At 43.6% G+C, this 16,208-nt stretch overlaps 1 protein-coding gene across 1 annotated transcript in view; it reads right to left on the bottom strand.

Moving 5' to 3' along the window:
• Window positions 1–16,208, bottom strand: part of nkrf (NFKB repressing factor) — a 29,422-nt gene that overhangs the window by 12,592 nt on the left and 622 nt on the right. The gene's annotated exons all lie outside the window — the stretch shown is intronic.

Raw genomic sequence — 16,208 nt, 5'->3', positions numbered from 1 at the left:
AGAGGCAATCCTCAGCTCCTCTGGAGAAACAAGCAGTCTGCTGGAGGAACTCAGCGGATCCAGCATCATCTGTGAAGAGAAAGGAATTGTCGACGTTTCAGGTCGAAACACTGCATCAGGAGACGGTTGACAATTCCTTTCCTCTCACAGACGCTGCTCGACCCGCTGAGTTCCTCCAGCAGATTGTTTGTTGCTCCAGATTCCAGCTTCTGCAGTCTCTTGTGCTTCCCGCTGTTCTTTGATTAGATGGATGATTTGGACAGAGGGAATAAAGCTTTTAAACTTCCTAATAGCCCAAAAGTAGGTCATCTATTAAACAGGACTCAGGAGGATTATAACATAGTATAGCATTAGGCAATTGGCAACCATATCTCTTGCTTCCTTTATATTCCTCAAAGACCCTGTCTGGTTTCAGTTTTCTAAACCTTACATATGCTTCCTTTACCTTTTTGACTAAATTTGCAACATCTCTGGTCATCCAAGGTTCCTGAACCTTGCCATCCTCATCTTTCTTCCTCACAGAAACACATTGATCCCAAATTCTGACCAGTTCATCTTTAAATGAATCCTATATGTCAGATGTGGGCTTACCCCATGACAGCTGCTCCCAATCTACTCTCTCCAGCTCCTGCCTAATACTATTGTAATTAGCCTTCTCCCAATCTAACACTTACCTCCAAGGTCCAATCTTATCCTTATCCATAACTAACTGAAGACTTATAGAGTTATGATCACCATTCCCAAAATGGTCTCCCATTGAAACAGCAATCACCTGGCCAGGCTCATTTTCCAATACAGATCCTCCCCGGGTTTTGAACACCCGACTTATGGTCAGTTTGTACACGTGACTGAGCATTTGGAAGACCGGTAGGATGGATAGGGATGGATTTGCCGGCTGCTGCGGGACTGTGGGCATCTTCTGCTGGGTGGGAACGGAATGTGGCGTTTCTGCATGCCTTCACCCCCCCCCCCCAACCCCCCCGAGCCACATTAATTGGGGGCTGGTTGGAGGAGCGCAGGGCAGACTCACTCACTGGGTCAGTGAGGCCGGCTGGCGGCAGCTCTTCCCGTACCTGCTCACTGTCCTGTCACCACTGTTTCTGTGATCCTCTCCTACACACTTGTTGTTATTTGTTACTGACTTACAAATAGTTTGGGTTATGAACAGTCGTCAGGAATGGAAGCCTGTCATAACCTGCGGACTGTCTGTTCAAGGCCTAGTATGGATGGATTACTGTGTCAAGAAACCTTCTTGGATGCACCTAACAAATTCTGACCCATCTAGGCCTCTGACATTGAGGGAGTCCCAGTCAATATTGGGGAAATTATAGTCACCCACTACAACTGTTCTGTTGCTTTTCAATCTTTCCATAATCTATCTGTTCCTCCATCTCCCACTGAGTATTGGAAGGCCTGTGGTATAACCCCATCACAGTCGTTACACCTTTCTTATTCCTGAGCTCTACCCATATTGCCTCACTGGATGAATCCTCCAGGATGTTCTCTCTAAGTGCCGCTGTGACATCTTCCCCAATCAGCGGTGCAACTCCCCCACCTCTTCAACATCTTTCTCTGTTGCAGAATGTTCCAAATCTGAACCTTGGGACGTTAAACTGCCAGTCCTGCTCTTCTCTCAACTGAGTCCTGTGATGGCTACAACATCATAGTTCCAAGCACTAATCCAGGCCCTAAGTCAATCTATTTTACCTGTAATACTCCTTGCACTGAAATAAATACACTTCAACCCATCAGCCCCACCATTTCCATTAACCTGGCCCTGACTATCCTTCCTTTCAGCCTTACTTGACCTAACCTCTGTCTTCCCCTCAATCCCTCCACTTGCTAACCTACTGCCCTGGCTCCCAATCTCCGGCCATGCTAGTTTAAACCCTCCCCAGTCACACTGGCAAATCTCCCTCTGAGGATATTGTTGCCCAGTTTAGGCGCAACCCTTCCTTCTTGCACAGGTCCCACCTGCCCTGGAAGAGAGCCCAATGTTCCATATCCCTCCCCTCTGCACCAGCTCCTTAGCCGTGCATTTAATTGTACTACCTTCCTATTCCTTGCCTCACTAGCACATGGCAGATGGAATCACAGCAAAACAATGTATCAGAAATACAAGTAATCGAGTCCTTGAGTGAAAGTCGGCAGTTTCATGCTGTGAGCAGGCTGATAAAGCCATTGTGACAATAGAATTAGAATTGCCTGGAATTTGGATCAGTACCTAAGTGGTTCTCTTTTCTTGGACAATATAAAAATTGTCTTTTCTTTGTTTCCATTGAAAGCTTGCTACAATTACTGTAATGAGTTCTTGTTCCCCCCATCCTGCAGGTTTGACCATCCACCAACATTTTGTCGTTCTGAGGATTCGGCCTTCAATTGGTTGCTGGATGAATGTTGCCCAGGACACGTCCCTTGACCTTCTGAGACAGAGACAGGAAGGCTATCACTGAGGCAAGGCTTCCGTGAAAAGAAATAACAATGTTTGTGTGAAAATGGAAAACAAATGCTGGAAGATAATCTCATTGAATTTACCCTTTAATGATCCTCCCCAGGTTACGGACACCTGACTTATGGACACCCTGTACACATGAACCAGTTTTTGAGAGACGGGCAGGGATGGATGGTGATAGATTGTCGGCTGCTGTCTGGCTACAGGCATCTCCTGCTGGGCGGGAACAGAGCATTTCCACATGCCTTCTCTCCCCACCCTCCCCACACCACCCCATCCCCTCCCCACTCAAACCACAACAATCAGGGGCTGGGTTGAGTCAGAGCTGGTTGCACTGAGCAGACCCACTCACTGAGTCAGTGAGGCCGGCTGGCGGCCGCTCTTCCTGCGCCTACTCCCTCCCCCGTCCCCACTGTTCCTGTGACCCTCTCCCACACACTGTCGTTGTTTGTTTCTGACTTACAAACTGTTTGGGTTATGAACAGTTCTCAGGAATAGAACCCTGTCTGTCGTTACCTGTGGACTGCCAGAAGAGAGGATCCTAAAACATTTCTTGTCCCAATTTCACCACATTTTAGTTTAGAATCACTGAAAATCACCTATTCTCTGAGAATCAATTTCTGTGCACATTTCTCACAGTGGTAAGGTGGGAATTGGCAGTTTTATGGTGGAGCCTTCCTTGTGATTGACACAATGGGCATTCTGACTGGAACTACCTTAGAGTTTCAACAGAAAATCTGGATGGGTTGCAATAGAACTCCTTTGTATAATGCTCGGGATTTCAGAAGATCTGCGTTTTTTTTTCCTCCTATCAACAAATATTACCATTTTTTATGAAGAATGGGAAATGTATGTAACAGGGGTGCATGGAGATTCTTGCCTCTTCTTTCACCAGCTTGCTGGTAAATTGGTTTACTGTCATCACATGTGAAAAACTTGTATACTGTTCATACAGATCAATTCATTACACTGGGCATTGAGGTAGTACAAGGTAAAACAATAACAGGATGCAGAATAAAGTGTTACAGTTACAGAGAAAGTGTAGTGCAGGTAGACAGTAAGGTCATCCAAATTTAGTATCCTGTTCCAGCTTTCTCCTCATATCCCTGATTCCTCTAGCCCCAATAACAATATCTAACTCATTCTTGATATGTTTAAAAATGATTTGTCTTCAACTGCTGTGGTAGAGAATTTCGCAGGTTACCGCCTCCCTGGGAAAAGAAATTTATCCTTAAATCATTCATAGATGGCTTACCTCTTATCCTTAGACTGTGACCCCTGGTCCTAGATTTCCCTGCCACTGGGAACAGCCTTCCTGCTCAATTTTATACCACACAATTCAGAGAAAATTAAACTCACCAACCGCAATCCTGCGTGCTATTCTTTCAGTGAAAGAAGCATTAGGAAATGGAACTAAAATGTGGCTGTTTCTCTCACATAAATATTACTCTCTCTTTTCCTGAGAATTTCTAATTAAGAATAAAGGAGGAGAGTGCTGTGATAATGGATATTACAGAGGCCAGCTGCACTTTGCTTCAGTACTTTAATGTCTACAATAAATTATATATAAATCTGCTGAAAATATCATTAACTTTAAATTTGGCCCAGTGATTATGCAGCTTGAATTTCTTTGCCTATCACAGCTTCCTGACATAATTGATATCACATTCCACAATATTTTTTAAGTCCTTTAAAAGTACAATTTCATGCCTTATTACTTACTTCCACCCCAGACCCAAATGAGATGTCACTTTCAATCTGGCGATTTCATTTTGCGTCAATCATTTCGACAACTGATATATAGCTGATGTCCAGGGCGCTCCTGATCACAAAGATCGTGCAAACAACTCAATGGAGAGTGCTGTTTATCATAATGTGTGGCATTAATTTACTGTCTTCTTCAATTAAAGTCACAAAACATAATTTTAAAACACTCTGCTACAACAAAATAGCAACAAAACTACTAGTTCAGGGACAATGATGGGAATTCCAATTTTTGGGGATTTTCCATCTTTTATGATTTGTATTTTATAAAATTAGTGTATTGTGAATGGGAGACAACTCTGGAAACCATATTGTTTGCAATGCAGCAAACTCCTTAATGGAGACACAAGAGACTGCAGATGCTGGAATCTGGAGCAAAAAACAAACTGCTGGAGGAACTCAGCAGGTCAGGCAGCATCTGTGGAGGGAAATGGACGTTCAACGTTTCAGGTCAAGACCCTTCATCTGGACTCCCCAATGATTTAGTTTATATTTAACTGAAGGTAAATATGTAACACTGTGGTCAATGTGTTGTTAACAATATCATTGAGCATTTCTGTGGCAAAATATTTTTATAAGGCTAATTTGTTATCCAGTGTTACTCTTGCAGAGATGGTCAATGCCTAGCTCTTGTGTTTTTACAGTATTTCAAGCAGTATTATGTTAGACCATGTATCCTGTGATTGGCTGGTGTGGCAGTGCATAGCATCACCTTTTGAACGTTTCAGGAACAGTTTCTTCCCCTCCACCATCAGATTTCTGAACAGTCCATGAACCCATAAACACTACCTCACTATTCCCCTTTTGCACTATTTATTTATTTTTGTAACTTATAGTAATTTTTATGTCTTTCTGTCTTGCGCTGTACTGCTGCCGTAAAACAACAAATTTCACGACATATGTCAGTGATAATAAACCGGATTCTGATTCGTGCACTCCAGGTATTATAAGCCAAATACATGAACCGAGGATCTGAGTCATTATCCACAACAGACTGAAATGAATAATATTCACTCTCTAATGCTCTGAAGGTTCAAAGTGATCTCCGTTTAAAACAAAAACATAGAATTTAGTGATGAAAGCAATGCTGCAGATGAAAATGATTTAAATGTAAAGCAGCTCCCAATAATATTCAGTATAATGCATCTCCATCCATTTGGCATCAGCTGCCTCCAGATTACTCAGAGCAGCAGTCTGTGACCATGTAGGTGTTAGGTGTGGCGCAGTTTGTAGCAAATTTGTCCCTGAGCCAGAACATTCACTCTAGAGACTTGAGCACATAAACAAAGGCATTCCACACCGTGGGAGCTGCTGTTTTATTGGATTATTAAACTGCTGTTTTACTGGATTAATAAATTGTTTTATTAAACTGCTTTCTTGTATTGATGTAAAGATCCCATGCACTATTTTGAAGAACTAGTTGTCTCAGTCCTGGTCAATATTAATCTCACAACCAACATGATAGATCCTTTGTTCTACAACATATTGCTATTTGTGGGAGCTTGCTATGTACAAATTGGTTGCTGCATTTGCTACATAACAGCAGCTACTGCACTTGTCAGTCAAGAACTTTTGGTGTAGCACTATGGGACACCCTGAAAGGGATGGGGAAGACCAGAATGAAATGCAAATCTTTTCACTTCACTTGTGTTTCAGTTACATGTACTCCCTTAGAAGCAAGCTGGGCTTTAGAAGGTTGGAGACCCCCCCAGTCACAGTTCTTTCAGCAGATGATACTCAAAATGGTAGTGTAAACCAAGCCGAACTTTAATTCTGATGAGACACAAGAGACTGCAGATGCTGGAATCTGGAGCAACAAACAATCTGCTGGAGGAACTCAGCGGGTCAGGCAGCATCTATGGTTGGAAATGAACAGTCGACATTTCGGGTCGAGATCCTTCATCTGGACTGGCCCCCCGGTCTTGACACGAAACGTCGACTCTCCATTTCCAACCATAGATGCTGCCTGTCTCGCTGAGTTCCTCCAACTTTAAATCTCTTTGGTTTTCTCAGTTTATTCTCTTCAGTATTTCTCTAACCTGATTTTCCAAGTTGCAGGGGCAGCATGTTATTAAATTGATGGATTACTATGGGGTACAACAAGGCACACATTTTCACTTCTGCCTGCAGAAACTGATGGAATATTAACTATTGATTTGAAGCTGATTGACAGATTTTATTTTTCCTTTTATTTATTTATTTATTTTGCTGATCTGAACATCACTGGCAATGCCAGCATTTATTATCCATCCCTAATTGCCCTTAAGAAGGTGTTGGTGAGCATCTTAGATTCATGGAGTTATACAGCACTGAAACAGGACAACTCGGCCAAGATGCCTATCTAAGCTAATCCCATTTGATCATTATCCTTCTAAACCATTTCTATCCATGCCCCAGTCCTGGTCACTGAGCCAAAAGAGCTGGTCATTGACCTCAGGAAGGGGGGCAGTGCACATGCTCCTGTCTACATCAACGGTGCTGAGGTCGAGAGGCTCGAGAACTTCAAGTCCCCAGGAGTGAAAATCACCAATAGCCTGTCCTGGTCCAAAATGCCACTGTCAAGAAAGGGCACCAGTGCCTCTACTTCCTCAGGAGGCTAAAAAAATTTGGTATGCCCCTTTTGACACTCACCAATTTTTATTGATGCACCATAGAAAGCATCCTATCTAGATGCATCACAGCTTGGTATGGCAACTGCTCTGCCTGCGATCGCTAGAAACTGCAGAGAATCGTGGACACAGCTCAGCACATCACGGAAACCAGTCTCCCCTCCATGGACTCTGTCTATACTTCTCACTGCCTTGGTAAAACAGCCAATATAATCAAAGACCCCACCCACCCAGACATTCTCTCTTCTCCCCCCTCCCATCGGGCAGAAGATACAAAAGCCTGAAAGCACGTACCACCAGGCTCAAGGACAGCTTCTATCCTGCTGTTATAAGACTATTGAGCAGTTCTCTAGTATGATAAGATGGACTCTTGACCTCACGATCTACTCGTTATGACCTTGCACCTTATTGTCTACCTGCACTGTAGCTGTGACACTTTATTCTGCACTCTGTTATTGTTTTACCTTGTACTACCTCGATGCACTATGTAATGAATTGATCTGTATGAACAGTATGCAAGACATGTTTTTCACTGTACTTCGGTACAGGTGACACTAATAAACCAATTCCAATTGCTTTTTTAAATGTTGTAATTGTACCTGCGTCTACCACCTCCTCTGGCAGCTCGTTCCAGATACCCACCACCCTCTGTGTAAAAAGCAAGCCCCTCTTCTTCAACTTCTGCAGAGTGAGAAGAAAAAGAGAAACTGATGGGAATTTGGGGCTGAGTCACCGATAAACCATAATCTCCTTAAATGGTAGAACAAGCTCAAAGAATGACTGACAAAGAAAGAAAGCATATTCCAACATCCCCAACTCCCAACTTTAGGACATGCAGAGCTGGTGGGTGAGGCTTCCCACATGCAACGCAAGGCAGGCACGGTAGTGTAGCGGCTAGAGTAACGCTATTACAGTGCCTGTGACCCGGGTTCAATTCTGGCCACTGCCTGTAAGGAGTTTGTAAGCTTTCCCCGTGTCTGCGTGGGTTTCCTCCGGGTGCTCCAGTTTCCTCCCACATTCCAAAGATGTACGCGTTAGGAAGTTATGGGCATGCTATGTTGGTGCCGGAAGTGTGGAGACACTTGCAGGCTGTCCCCAGAACACTCTACACAAAAAGATGCATTTCACTGTGTGTTTCGATGTACATGTGGCTAATAAAGATATCTTATCTTGGTTTGAAAAATTATTGTCCTTGTTTATATTTATTTAGCACCTACGGACGTAGAAAATTATTTGACCAGATTTCTTGTTCACTAGCAAATAAATGCCTCAGCAATCCATTTAGCAAGAACTTTTGCACCAGATCTAGTGGTAATGGGAAATCCATTTCAACACACCATAAGGTATCTGGGACCTGTGTGACCAACTAGGATGAGGGATTTTTAATGGGAAACTCAGGAAGTACAAATTAGAAATATTAATTTAATTGAAAATCATGGGCAGGAAGCAAATTAAAGAGGGGGAGGATTAAAGAGGGGAAGACCATGAAAATTTTTTTTAAAAAGACAAAATTCCAATAATAATTAATTTCAGAAGAGATAAACTTCCACGTTTAAGAGTTAATTTTCAGTGCCAGATAGGACATTCACTGTAATTAAGACTTACCTGGACATACAAAACGAACTTACTTCACAATGAACAAGCATTGTATTGTGGCTAGCTTAGTTGGTACCTGGTGGGTAAGAACAGCAACTTCATTCCCATCAATATATTTAACAGGGTGATCACTTCATTCAACAACATATCACTCGAGAAATCTGCAGCTTCTGGTGTTATTCGGTAACTTTGCAAGGCCATTCCTGACTGAAGCTCACTGCCAACAAATGCTATTAGGAAAATATTGTGGGCCATCTATTGCACTCACTAATAGAGAAATTCCACACCAGGTGTAATTTTTATGTCTTTATGTCTAGCACTGTACTGCTGCCACAAAACAACAAATTTCACGACATATGTCAGTGATAATAAACCGGATTCTGATTGTGAGTTTGTTCACCTTCAGTGAGATCACAGCTGATGTGTGACTTAACTTCATTTACTTGCATTCCTCCCCATTTCCCATTTTTACCCTTAATAGGTAGCAATTGAATAACATCAACGTCATTAGCAGAAGAATTCCAAATTTTCCTCACTATGTGGATAGATACTTCCTAACTTCAACCCTGGAGATCTAACTTTTAGGCTTTTATCCCCAGAATCATGGACTCTCCTGTCTACCCACCATTCCACTTAATATCCTGAAAACCAATCATCACATCCCTTTCAATTCCAGGGACAACCTGTAACCTCACCTCTCTCGAGGGTAGTGAGTGGCAATGAGATCCTCAGGGATCTGAACTAGGACCTCAGCTTTTCACCACACAAACCCATGACCTGGAGGAAGAAATATATTCACATTTTCATAAGACCGAGAAAGAGGCCATTCAGCCCATTGACTCCCATCCCCCACCTGTTTCCCTGTAATCTTATTCCCCCTCAAATGTCCCTTAACTTCCATCCCCCCCCCAAATTTTCCTACCACCTCCCTAAATTCGAGGTGATCTACAGTAGCTGACTAATCTGCCAACCAGAACTCCTTTGGGAAGTGGGTGTGGGAAGAAACCTGGAGCACCCAAGGAAAACCCATGCAGTCACAGGGAGAAGGTGCAAACTCCATCAGACAGCACCTGAAGTCTGGATCAAACCCAGGTTGTGGTTGTGAGACAGCAGGCACTACCTGTTGCTTCATTGTGTTACATATCTATGTTTATATCCAACAGTAAATTGGAAGGCAGAGTATGTTATGTACGGAAATACAAATTGTAATCCAGTCATTTCCTGATTAATTTGTATTTCCTTTTTATCCATTCACAGAATAAAGACTTTGTCCTCAGGCTTATTATCTGTTATAAATCTTTAACTCCGCTTGTCAAAGTGGTGGTGAGTCATCCACTTGAATTGTAGCTGTGTGTCCTATGGCTGCACTTTAGGTAAATAATGAAGCCCAATGGTCTGCCTGACTCTACTCTCACTGAACTTCTTTGTAGTTAACGGCTTACTAAGCAATTTCAGATATCAATTTACAGGAATCACATAAAACTTGGTAAGGATGGCAAATTTCCTTCCCTAATGGACATAAGTGGACTATCTGAGGTTTTATAACACTTGGATTACTTTGCATTTGTGAAGCGCGTTTAGTGCAGGTAAATGCCCCAAGGCACTTAGAGTCACAGAGTAATACAGCACAGAAACAGGCCCTTCAGCCCATCTCAACCAAGATGCCCATCTAAGCCTATCCCATTTGCCCACATTTGGTCCACATCCTTCTAAACCTTTCCTATCCATGTACTTGCCCAAGTACCTTTTAAATGTTGTTATTGTACCTGCCTCTACCACTTCCTCTGGCTGTTCGTTCCATATACTCATCGTTGTCTGTGTGAAGAAGCTGCCCCTCAGGTCCCTTTTAAATCTTTCCCCTCTCACCTTAAACCTATGCCCTCTAGTTTTTGATTCCCATTCCCTGGGAAAAACTGTGTGTGCATTAACCCTATCTATGCCCCTTATGATGTTATACACCTCTATAAGGTCACCACTCAGTCTCCTATGCTCCAAGGAATAAAGTCTTAGCCTGCCCAATCTCTCCCTATAACTCAGGCCCTCAAGTCCTGGCAACATTCTTGTAACTCTTCTCTGCAGTCTTTCCAGCTTAATATCTTTCCTATAACAGGGAGACCAAAACTGTGCACAATACTCCAGGCACGGCCTCACCAACATCTTGTACAACTGCAACATAATGTCCCAACTCCTTTACTCAATGCCCTGATTGATGAAGGTCAGCGTGCCAAATGCCTTCTTCACCATCTTGTCTACCCGTGATGACACTTCACTAATGTTTACACGAACAAAAACTCACATAGACCGAGCAGACAACAAAGGTCATCATTACTGATACTGGCATCTTATTGTAGATTTCTTTATTTTTAAAAACAGAATCATAATTCACAGACAGAAAAAGTAAAATAAACTTCAAACTTTTCAAAATCTCCAAGAATACTTACATTCTGAATGTACCAGCCTCCACAGGTCATAACTGTGGACCTTTACAGACCACAGAAGTTGTTCCTTCATAATCTGATTATTGTTGAAGATTTTGAAAAGTTTGAAGTTTATTTTACTTTTTCTGTCAGAATTTTATTATTCTTTAAAATAGAATTAAATTTGTAATGAAATACTACTGTCGGTAATGGTGACCACCAAGATATCAATTGCTGTAAGTTTTCAAAGGATTCACTGATGACCTTTGGGGAAGAAAATGTGTCCTCTCTTTCAATTAATTCTGCCATTGATAATATGTTAATAAAGTAAGTCAGGTTCCACATCTCTGACGATAACCCAACTGCACTACTCCACCCTCTTTCTTGAACCCTTCACCGCTTTTATGTTGAAAATGAAGTATTGGGAAGTGTCATGGAGTCTTAGAGAGACAGAGTGTGGAAGCAGGCCATCTAGTCCTTGGAGTCCATGCCAACCATCGAGCCTAGTGACATGGTGTCATCACAACTACCTTTCCCTCAATGTCAGCAAAACAAAAGAGCTGGTCACTGACTTCAGGAAGGGGAAGGGTGCATATACTCCTGTTTATATCAATGGCACTGAGGTCAAGAAGGTTGAGAGCTTCAAGTTCCCAGGAGTAACATCACCAGTCCTGGTCCAACCATTTAGATACCATGGCTAAGAAAGCTTACCAGCGCCTCTACTTCCTCAGGAGACTAAAGAAATTCAGCATGTCCATTTCGAGCCTCACCAATTTTTATAGATGCACCACAGAAAGCATCCTGTCCAGATGAATCACAACTGCTCTGCCAGAGACCGCAAGAAACTGCAGAATTGTGGACACAGCTCAGCACATCACGGAAACCAGCCTCCCCTCCATGGACTCTGTTTACACTTCTCGCTGCCTTAGTAAGGCAGCCAACATAATGAAAGACCCCACCCACCCCAGACATTCTCTCTTTTCCCCCTCCCATCGGGCAGAAGATACAAAAGCCTGAAAGCACGTACCACCAGGCTCAAGGAGAGTTTCTATCCTGGTGTTGTAAGACTATTGAATGGTTCCCCAGCACACTATAATCTTCCCGTTGCCAGTCACTTCAACTCCCCCTCCCACACTATCACTGATATGTCAGTCCTCGGCCTCCTCCACTGCCAGGAGAGGTCCAAGCGCAAACTGGAGGAACTGCACCTCATTTTCCATCTTGGAACCTTGCAGCCTAATGGCATGAATGTTGAATTCTCCCACTTTAGGTAAACCCCCCCCCCCCACTTCCTCACAACCCCCCCCCACCACGCTTCTTCTCTTCTTCCCTTTCCTACTCCCTTTTTTCCCTCTCTTTCTTACCTTTGACCCATCCCCCAGTGGATCTGCTCTCCCCTCCCCTGCACCCGCCGATCACTATCTCTTACCCGCATTTACCTCTCAACTCCCGGTGCCCACCCCTCCTCCCCTCTTTTGTCCACCCATCACTGCTCTACTTTTCCCTCCTACATAGTGGGCTTCCCCTTTTCCTATCTTCAGTCCTGAGGAAGGGTCCTGACCTGGAACGTTGACCGCCTGCTTTTCTCCACGGATGCTGCCTGGCCTGCTGAGTTCCTCCAGCATCTTCGTGTTTTTCATCTAGATTCCAGCATTTGCAGTCCTTTGTTTCTGTAAAGTTTTTCCCCTGTACCTCGGTACATGTGACAATAATAAACCAATTTATCAATTTACCAAAACACCTTCTCCCCACATTCCCATCAACTCTCCCCAGATTCTACCACTCATCTAGACACCAGGGACAATTAATCTACCAACCTGGACATCTTTGGGATGTACCTGAGAAGATACCAGTACAACCCCCAATACAAACTCCATCCCTGGTTATCAATTCCACTCCCTTCCCACCACTGCAATTCTCCATAGCCTGTATCAGACTGTTCACAACCTTAATGGGCTATCTGATCCTGAGCTGAGCTTCTGATTTCATGTTGTCTTGCTGCCACAAATACTGGCTATCCTCACTTCTGTAACATCATCACCTCTGCCTCTTCCTCCAGCAACTTTTGCTGAAGCCCTCATCCAGGCTGCAATTCAATAACTATCATCTTCTTTTGCTCAACCTCCCATTCCCCCTCTCTAAAACTTGGACACATTCAAAACTCTGCTGCCCATATCCCAACTAGACATAGTATTACTCACTTATTACCTATGAACTCAGTGACTTACACCTGCTTGTACAAGAGGCTGGTGAGGCTGCACTTGGAATATTGTGTTCAGTTTTGCTCACCCTGCTGTAGGAAAGATGCCATTAAGCTGGAAAGAGTGCAGAGGAGATTTACAAGGATGTTGCTGGGACTTGAGGGACTAAATTATGGAGAGAGGTTGAGCAGGTTGGGACTTTAATCATTCGAGTGTAGGAGAATGAGGAATGACCTTATAGAGGTGTATAAAATCATGAGGGGCATAGATAGGGTGAATGCGCACAGCCTGTTTCCCAGGGTTGGGAAATCAAGACATGGACCAATTGGGCCGAAGGGCCTGTTTTCATGCAGCATGACTCTATGTCTCGATGATCTGTTCTCATTCCACCTCAGTTTTAAGTCTGCTTCCATATAGTTCCCTCCTCCATGGCACTACCTATCTCAACACCTACCCTCATCTTAAAAGGACTCATATTTCTGCTTTCATCCAATTCTAACTGCTTATATTATTTTTACTTCTTTTGACCCACAAAGGGATGGCCTTGCCTTCAGTTGCCAGGTCCTAAGGCCCTAAGGCCCTAAAATTCCCTCCCTAAACCTCCCTACTTCAAAGTGCTCCTTTTGACCAATTTTCTCATTGGTCAAACTTTAAATTAGCTATCCTAAAATCTCCATTTTTGGAATTTTCAAGTTTTTATCTGAGTAAACCAATGAAGCAGCTTTGGGCATTTACCTACACTAAAGAAGCTACATAAATGCAAAGATGTCCCACGCACTGCAGTCACACCTTCAGTGTCACCAGTATCCTAATGGTGGCAGTCTCGACCAGAGAATCCCACAACAGTCTCAATATCCCCCACCTTCAGGAATGCAGCAGTACTGCATGTTTATTACTCTGGTTGTATGCACCTAGTTAAAAGAAATTATATAATAATTATGCACTAGGAGGCTGTTTGAACAACCTGTTAAAATATATACGGGAAAGGCAGCGCATTGTTACAGTGTTAAAACTCAATCCTGGACGCCAATTGAGATTTAGTGTAATTTTCATGTAAATTGCTGCGTGTTCGTGTAAATTGCGTAGTAACAGGGTGATATGTTATCTACGAAACACTAAGCATTTAGCTTTTGTGGGCCATTTAATTTCAGTCTGTGGACAATCCCAAATCCCATATAAAGAAGATCAATGTTTTAATCAGTCATCAACGGAAAATTAGCTCGCCGTGAATGATTCCGTTGTTATTTTCTCCAGCTCACACTGCCTCCCCGCATGGCTAACTCTTCACGCCCCTGACGCCCGAGTGTCCATCGTGCTGAGCGCTAAATGCCAGAACTCTGCTCCTTGAGCACATATTCCGGGCTAACGCTTCAGTGGGAGGCATTGCCATGAGAAATTTGTGCTGTTTATTCTCAGAGGGGGATGTGGAAGAACCGAGGGCGGTTCTTGAAGAGTCTTCTGTGTCTTGCCCCTCTTTTACCTCTCGTTTAATTCCAAAAACAGACCACGTGTCTTTTTGCTTTTATGACCCTGCTGTGCACAGAGCGTCCACTACTCACTTTACAACAGCCTGAGTGTCTCTATATTATTTTGCTGGCTGTCAAAAGATCTGGGATGTCCTTGAGCAATGAAAGGCAATATATCATTGCTACTTCAGGGTGATGGATATATGGAACGAGCTGCCAGAGGAACTGGTTGAGCAGGTACAATAACAACAACGAAAAGACATGTGGACGGGTACACGGACAGGAAAGGTTTAAGAGGGATGTGGGCACATGGGACTAGCTTAGATGGGCATCTTGGTCAGCATGGATGAGTTGGGCCGAAGGGCCTGTTTCCGTGCTCTATGACTCTATGACTTGATGACTCTACTTAGGAGAGAGGAATTTGTGGAAACTCGGTAGCAGTGAGATGGTGTAAGACAGAGAAAATAAAAATGGAATCATTCAGGGCAATCTAATTTTCTGACCTTTGCTCAAGAGTTGATTGAAGCATTGATGTTTCAGGGTGGTGGTGCATATATGGAATTTGGACGGGTACATGGATGGGAAGGGTTTAGAGGGATATGGGACAAACACGGGCAAATGGGACTAGCTCAGTGAGGCAACTTGGGTCAGCATAGATGAGTTGGGCCAAAGGGCTTGTTTTCTGTGCTGTACAATTCTGTGACTATGTTAACCTTAAATGGGATTGGGTGTTGTCCACAGACTGCAGCTGAATGGCCCATAGAGGCAAAATGCTTGGTGCTCAGTAGACACACCATTTGGTGAGTTACTAGGTATCTTAGATTGGCACACAGCAATCCACATGAACACTGCACCAATGCCCACTCTCCCTTGCCCCCACGTACTGCAGCACCAGCAGGCAGCGGCCACACAACAAGCTGCAAGAACTCAGCAAGCTCACAAACCCAAGATCTCTCCCAGCAAGGTGGCCAAGAGCAGCAGTGTTGTGGGGACATCAGTGTTGGCTAGGTAGCATTGGTGCTGGACTATGCTGTGGATTTGTATTCCAACAAAAGCCAGAATTTTAGCATAAGTGGCTGTTTCAATGGTGAAGCAAGAAAACATAGAACACAGAACAGTACAGCACAGGAACAGGCCCTTTGGTCCACAATGTCTGTGCTAACCATGATGCCAATCTAAACTAATCCCACCTGCATACACAGGGTCTCTATCCCTCCATTCCCTACCTGTCCAAATGCCTCTTAGACGTTGCTATCGTATCTGCTTCCACCACTTGTCCTGGCAAAACGTTCCAGGCACCCATCACCCTTTGTAAAAAAAAAATCTGCCTGGCAAACCTCCTTTAAACTCTCCCCCCTCACCTTAAACCTATGCCTTCTAGTGTTTGACATTTCTACCCCGGGGAAAAGACTCTGTCTACACTACCTATGCCTCTGGTGATGTTATACACTTCTGTCAGTTCGCCCCTCCGCCTCCTACACTCCAGAGAAAACAATCCACGTTTGTCCAACCCCTCCTGAAAGTATGGAACGATTACACTGAAGTGATGGAGCCCTTTAACGTCCAATCGTCATAATTTAATCACCAGCAATTGATGGCTTGGAGCCAAGCTTGTAACAAATGACAATTACAATCTTATAAAAGAAACGGAATTTGGAACCTCTCCAAATGCAATAACCATTGTGAAGATGGTTTTAGAGGTT

The sequence above is a fragment of the Pristis pectinata genome, chromosome 8 (assembly GCF_009764475.1).
Source record: "Pristis pectinata isolate sPriPec2 chromosome 8, sPriPec2.1.pri, whole genome shotgun sequence".
NCBI classification, from domain to species: domain Eukaryota; kingdom Metazoa; phylum Chordata; class Chondrichthyes; order Rhinopristiformes; family Pristidae; genus Pristis; species Pristis pectinata.
Note: the sequence above shows the minus strand (reverse complement) of the source record. Positions and strands in the feature narration are given on the sequence as shown.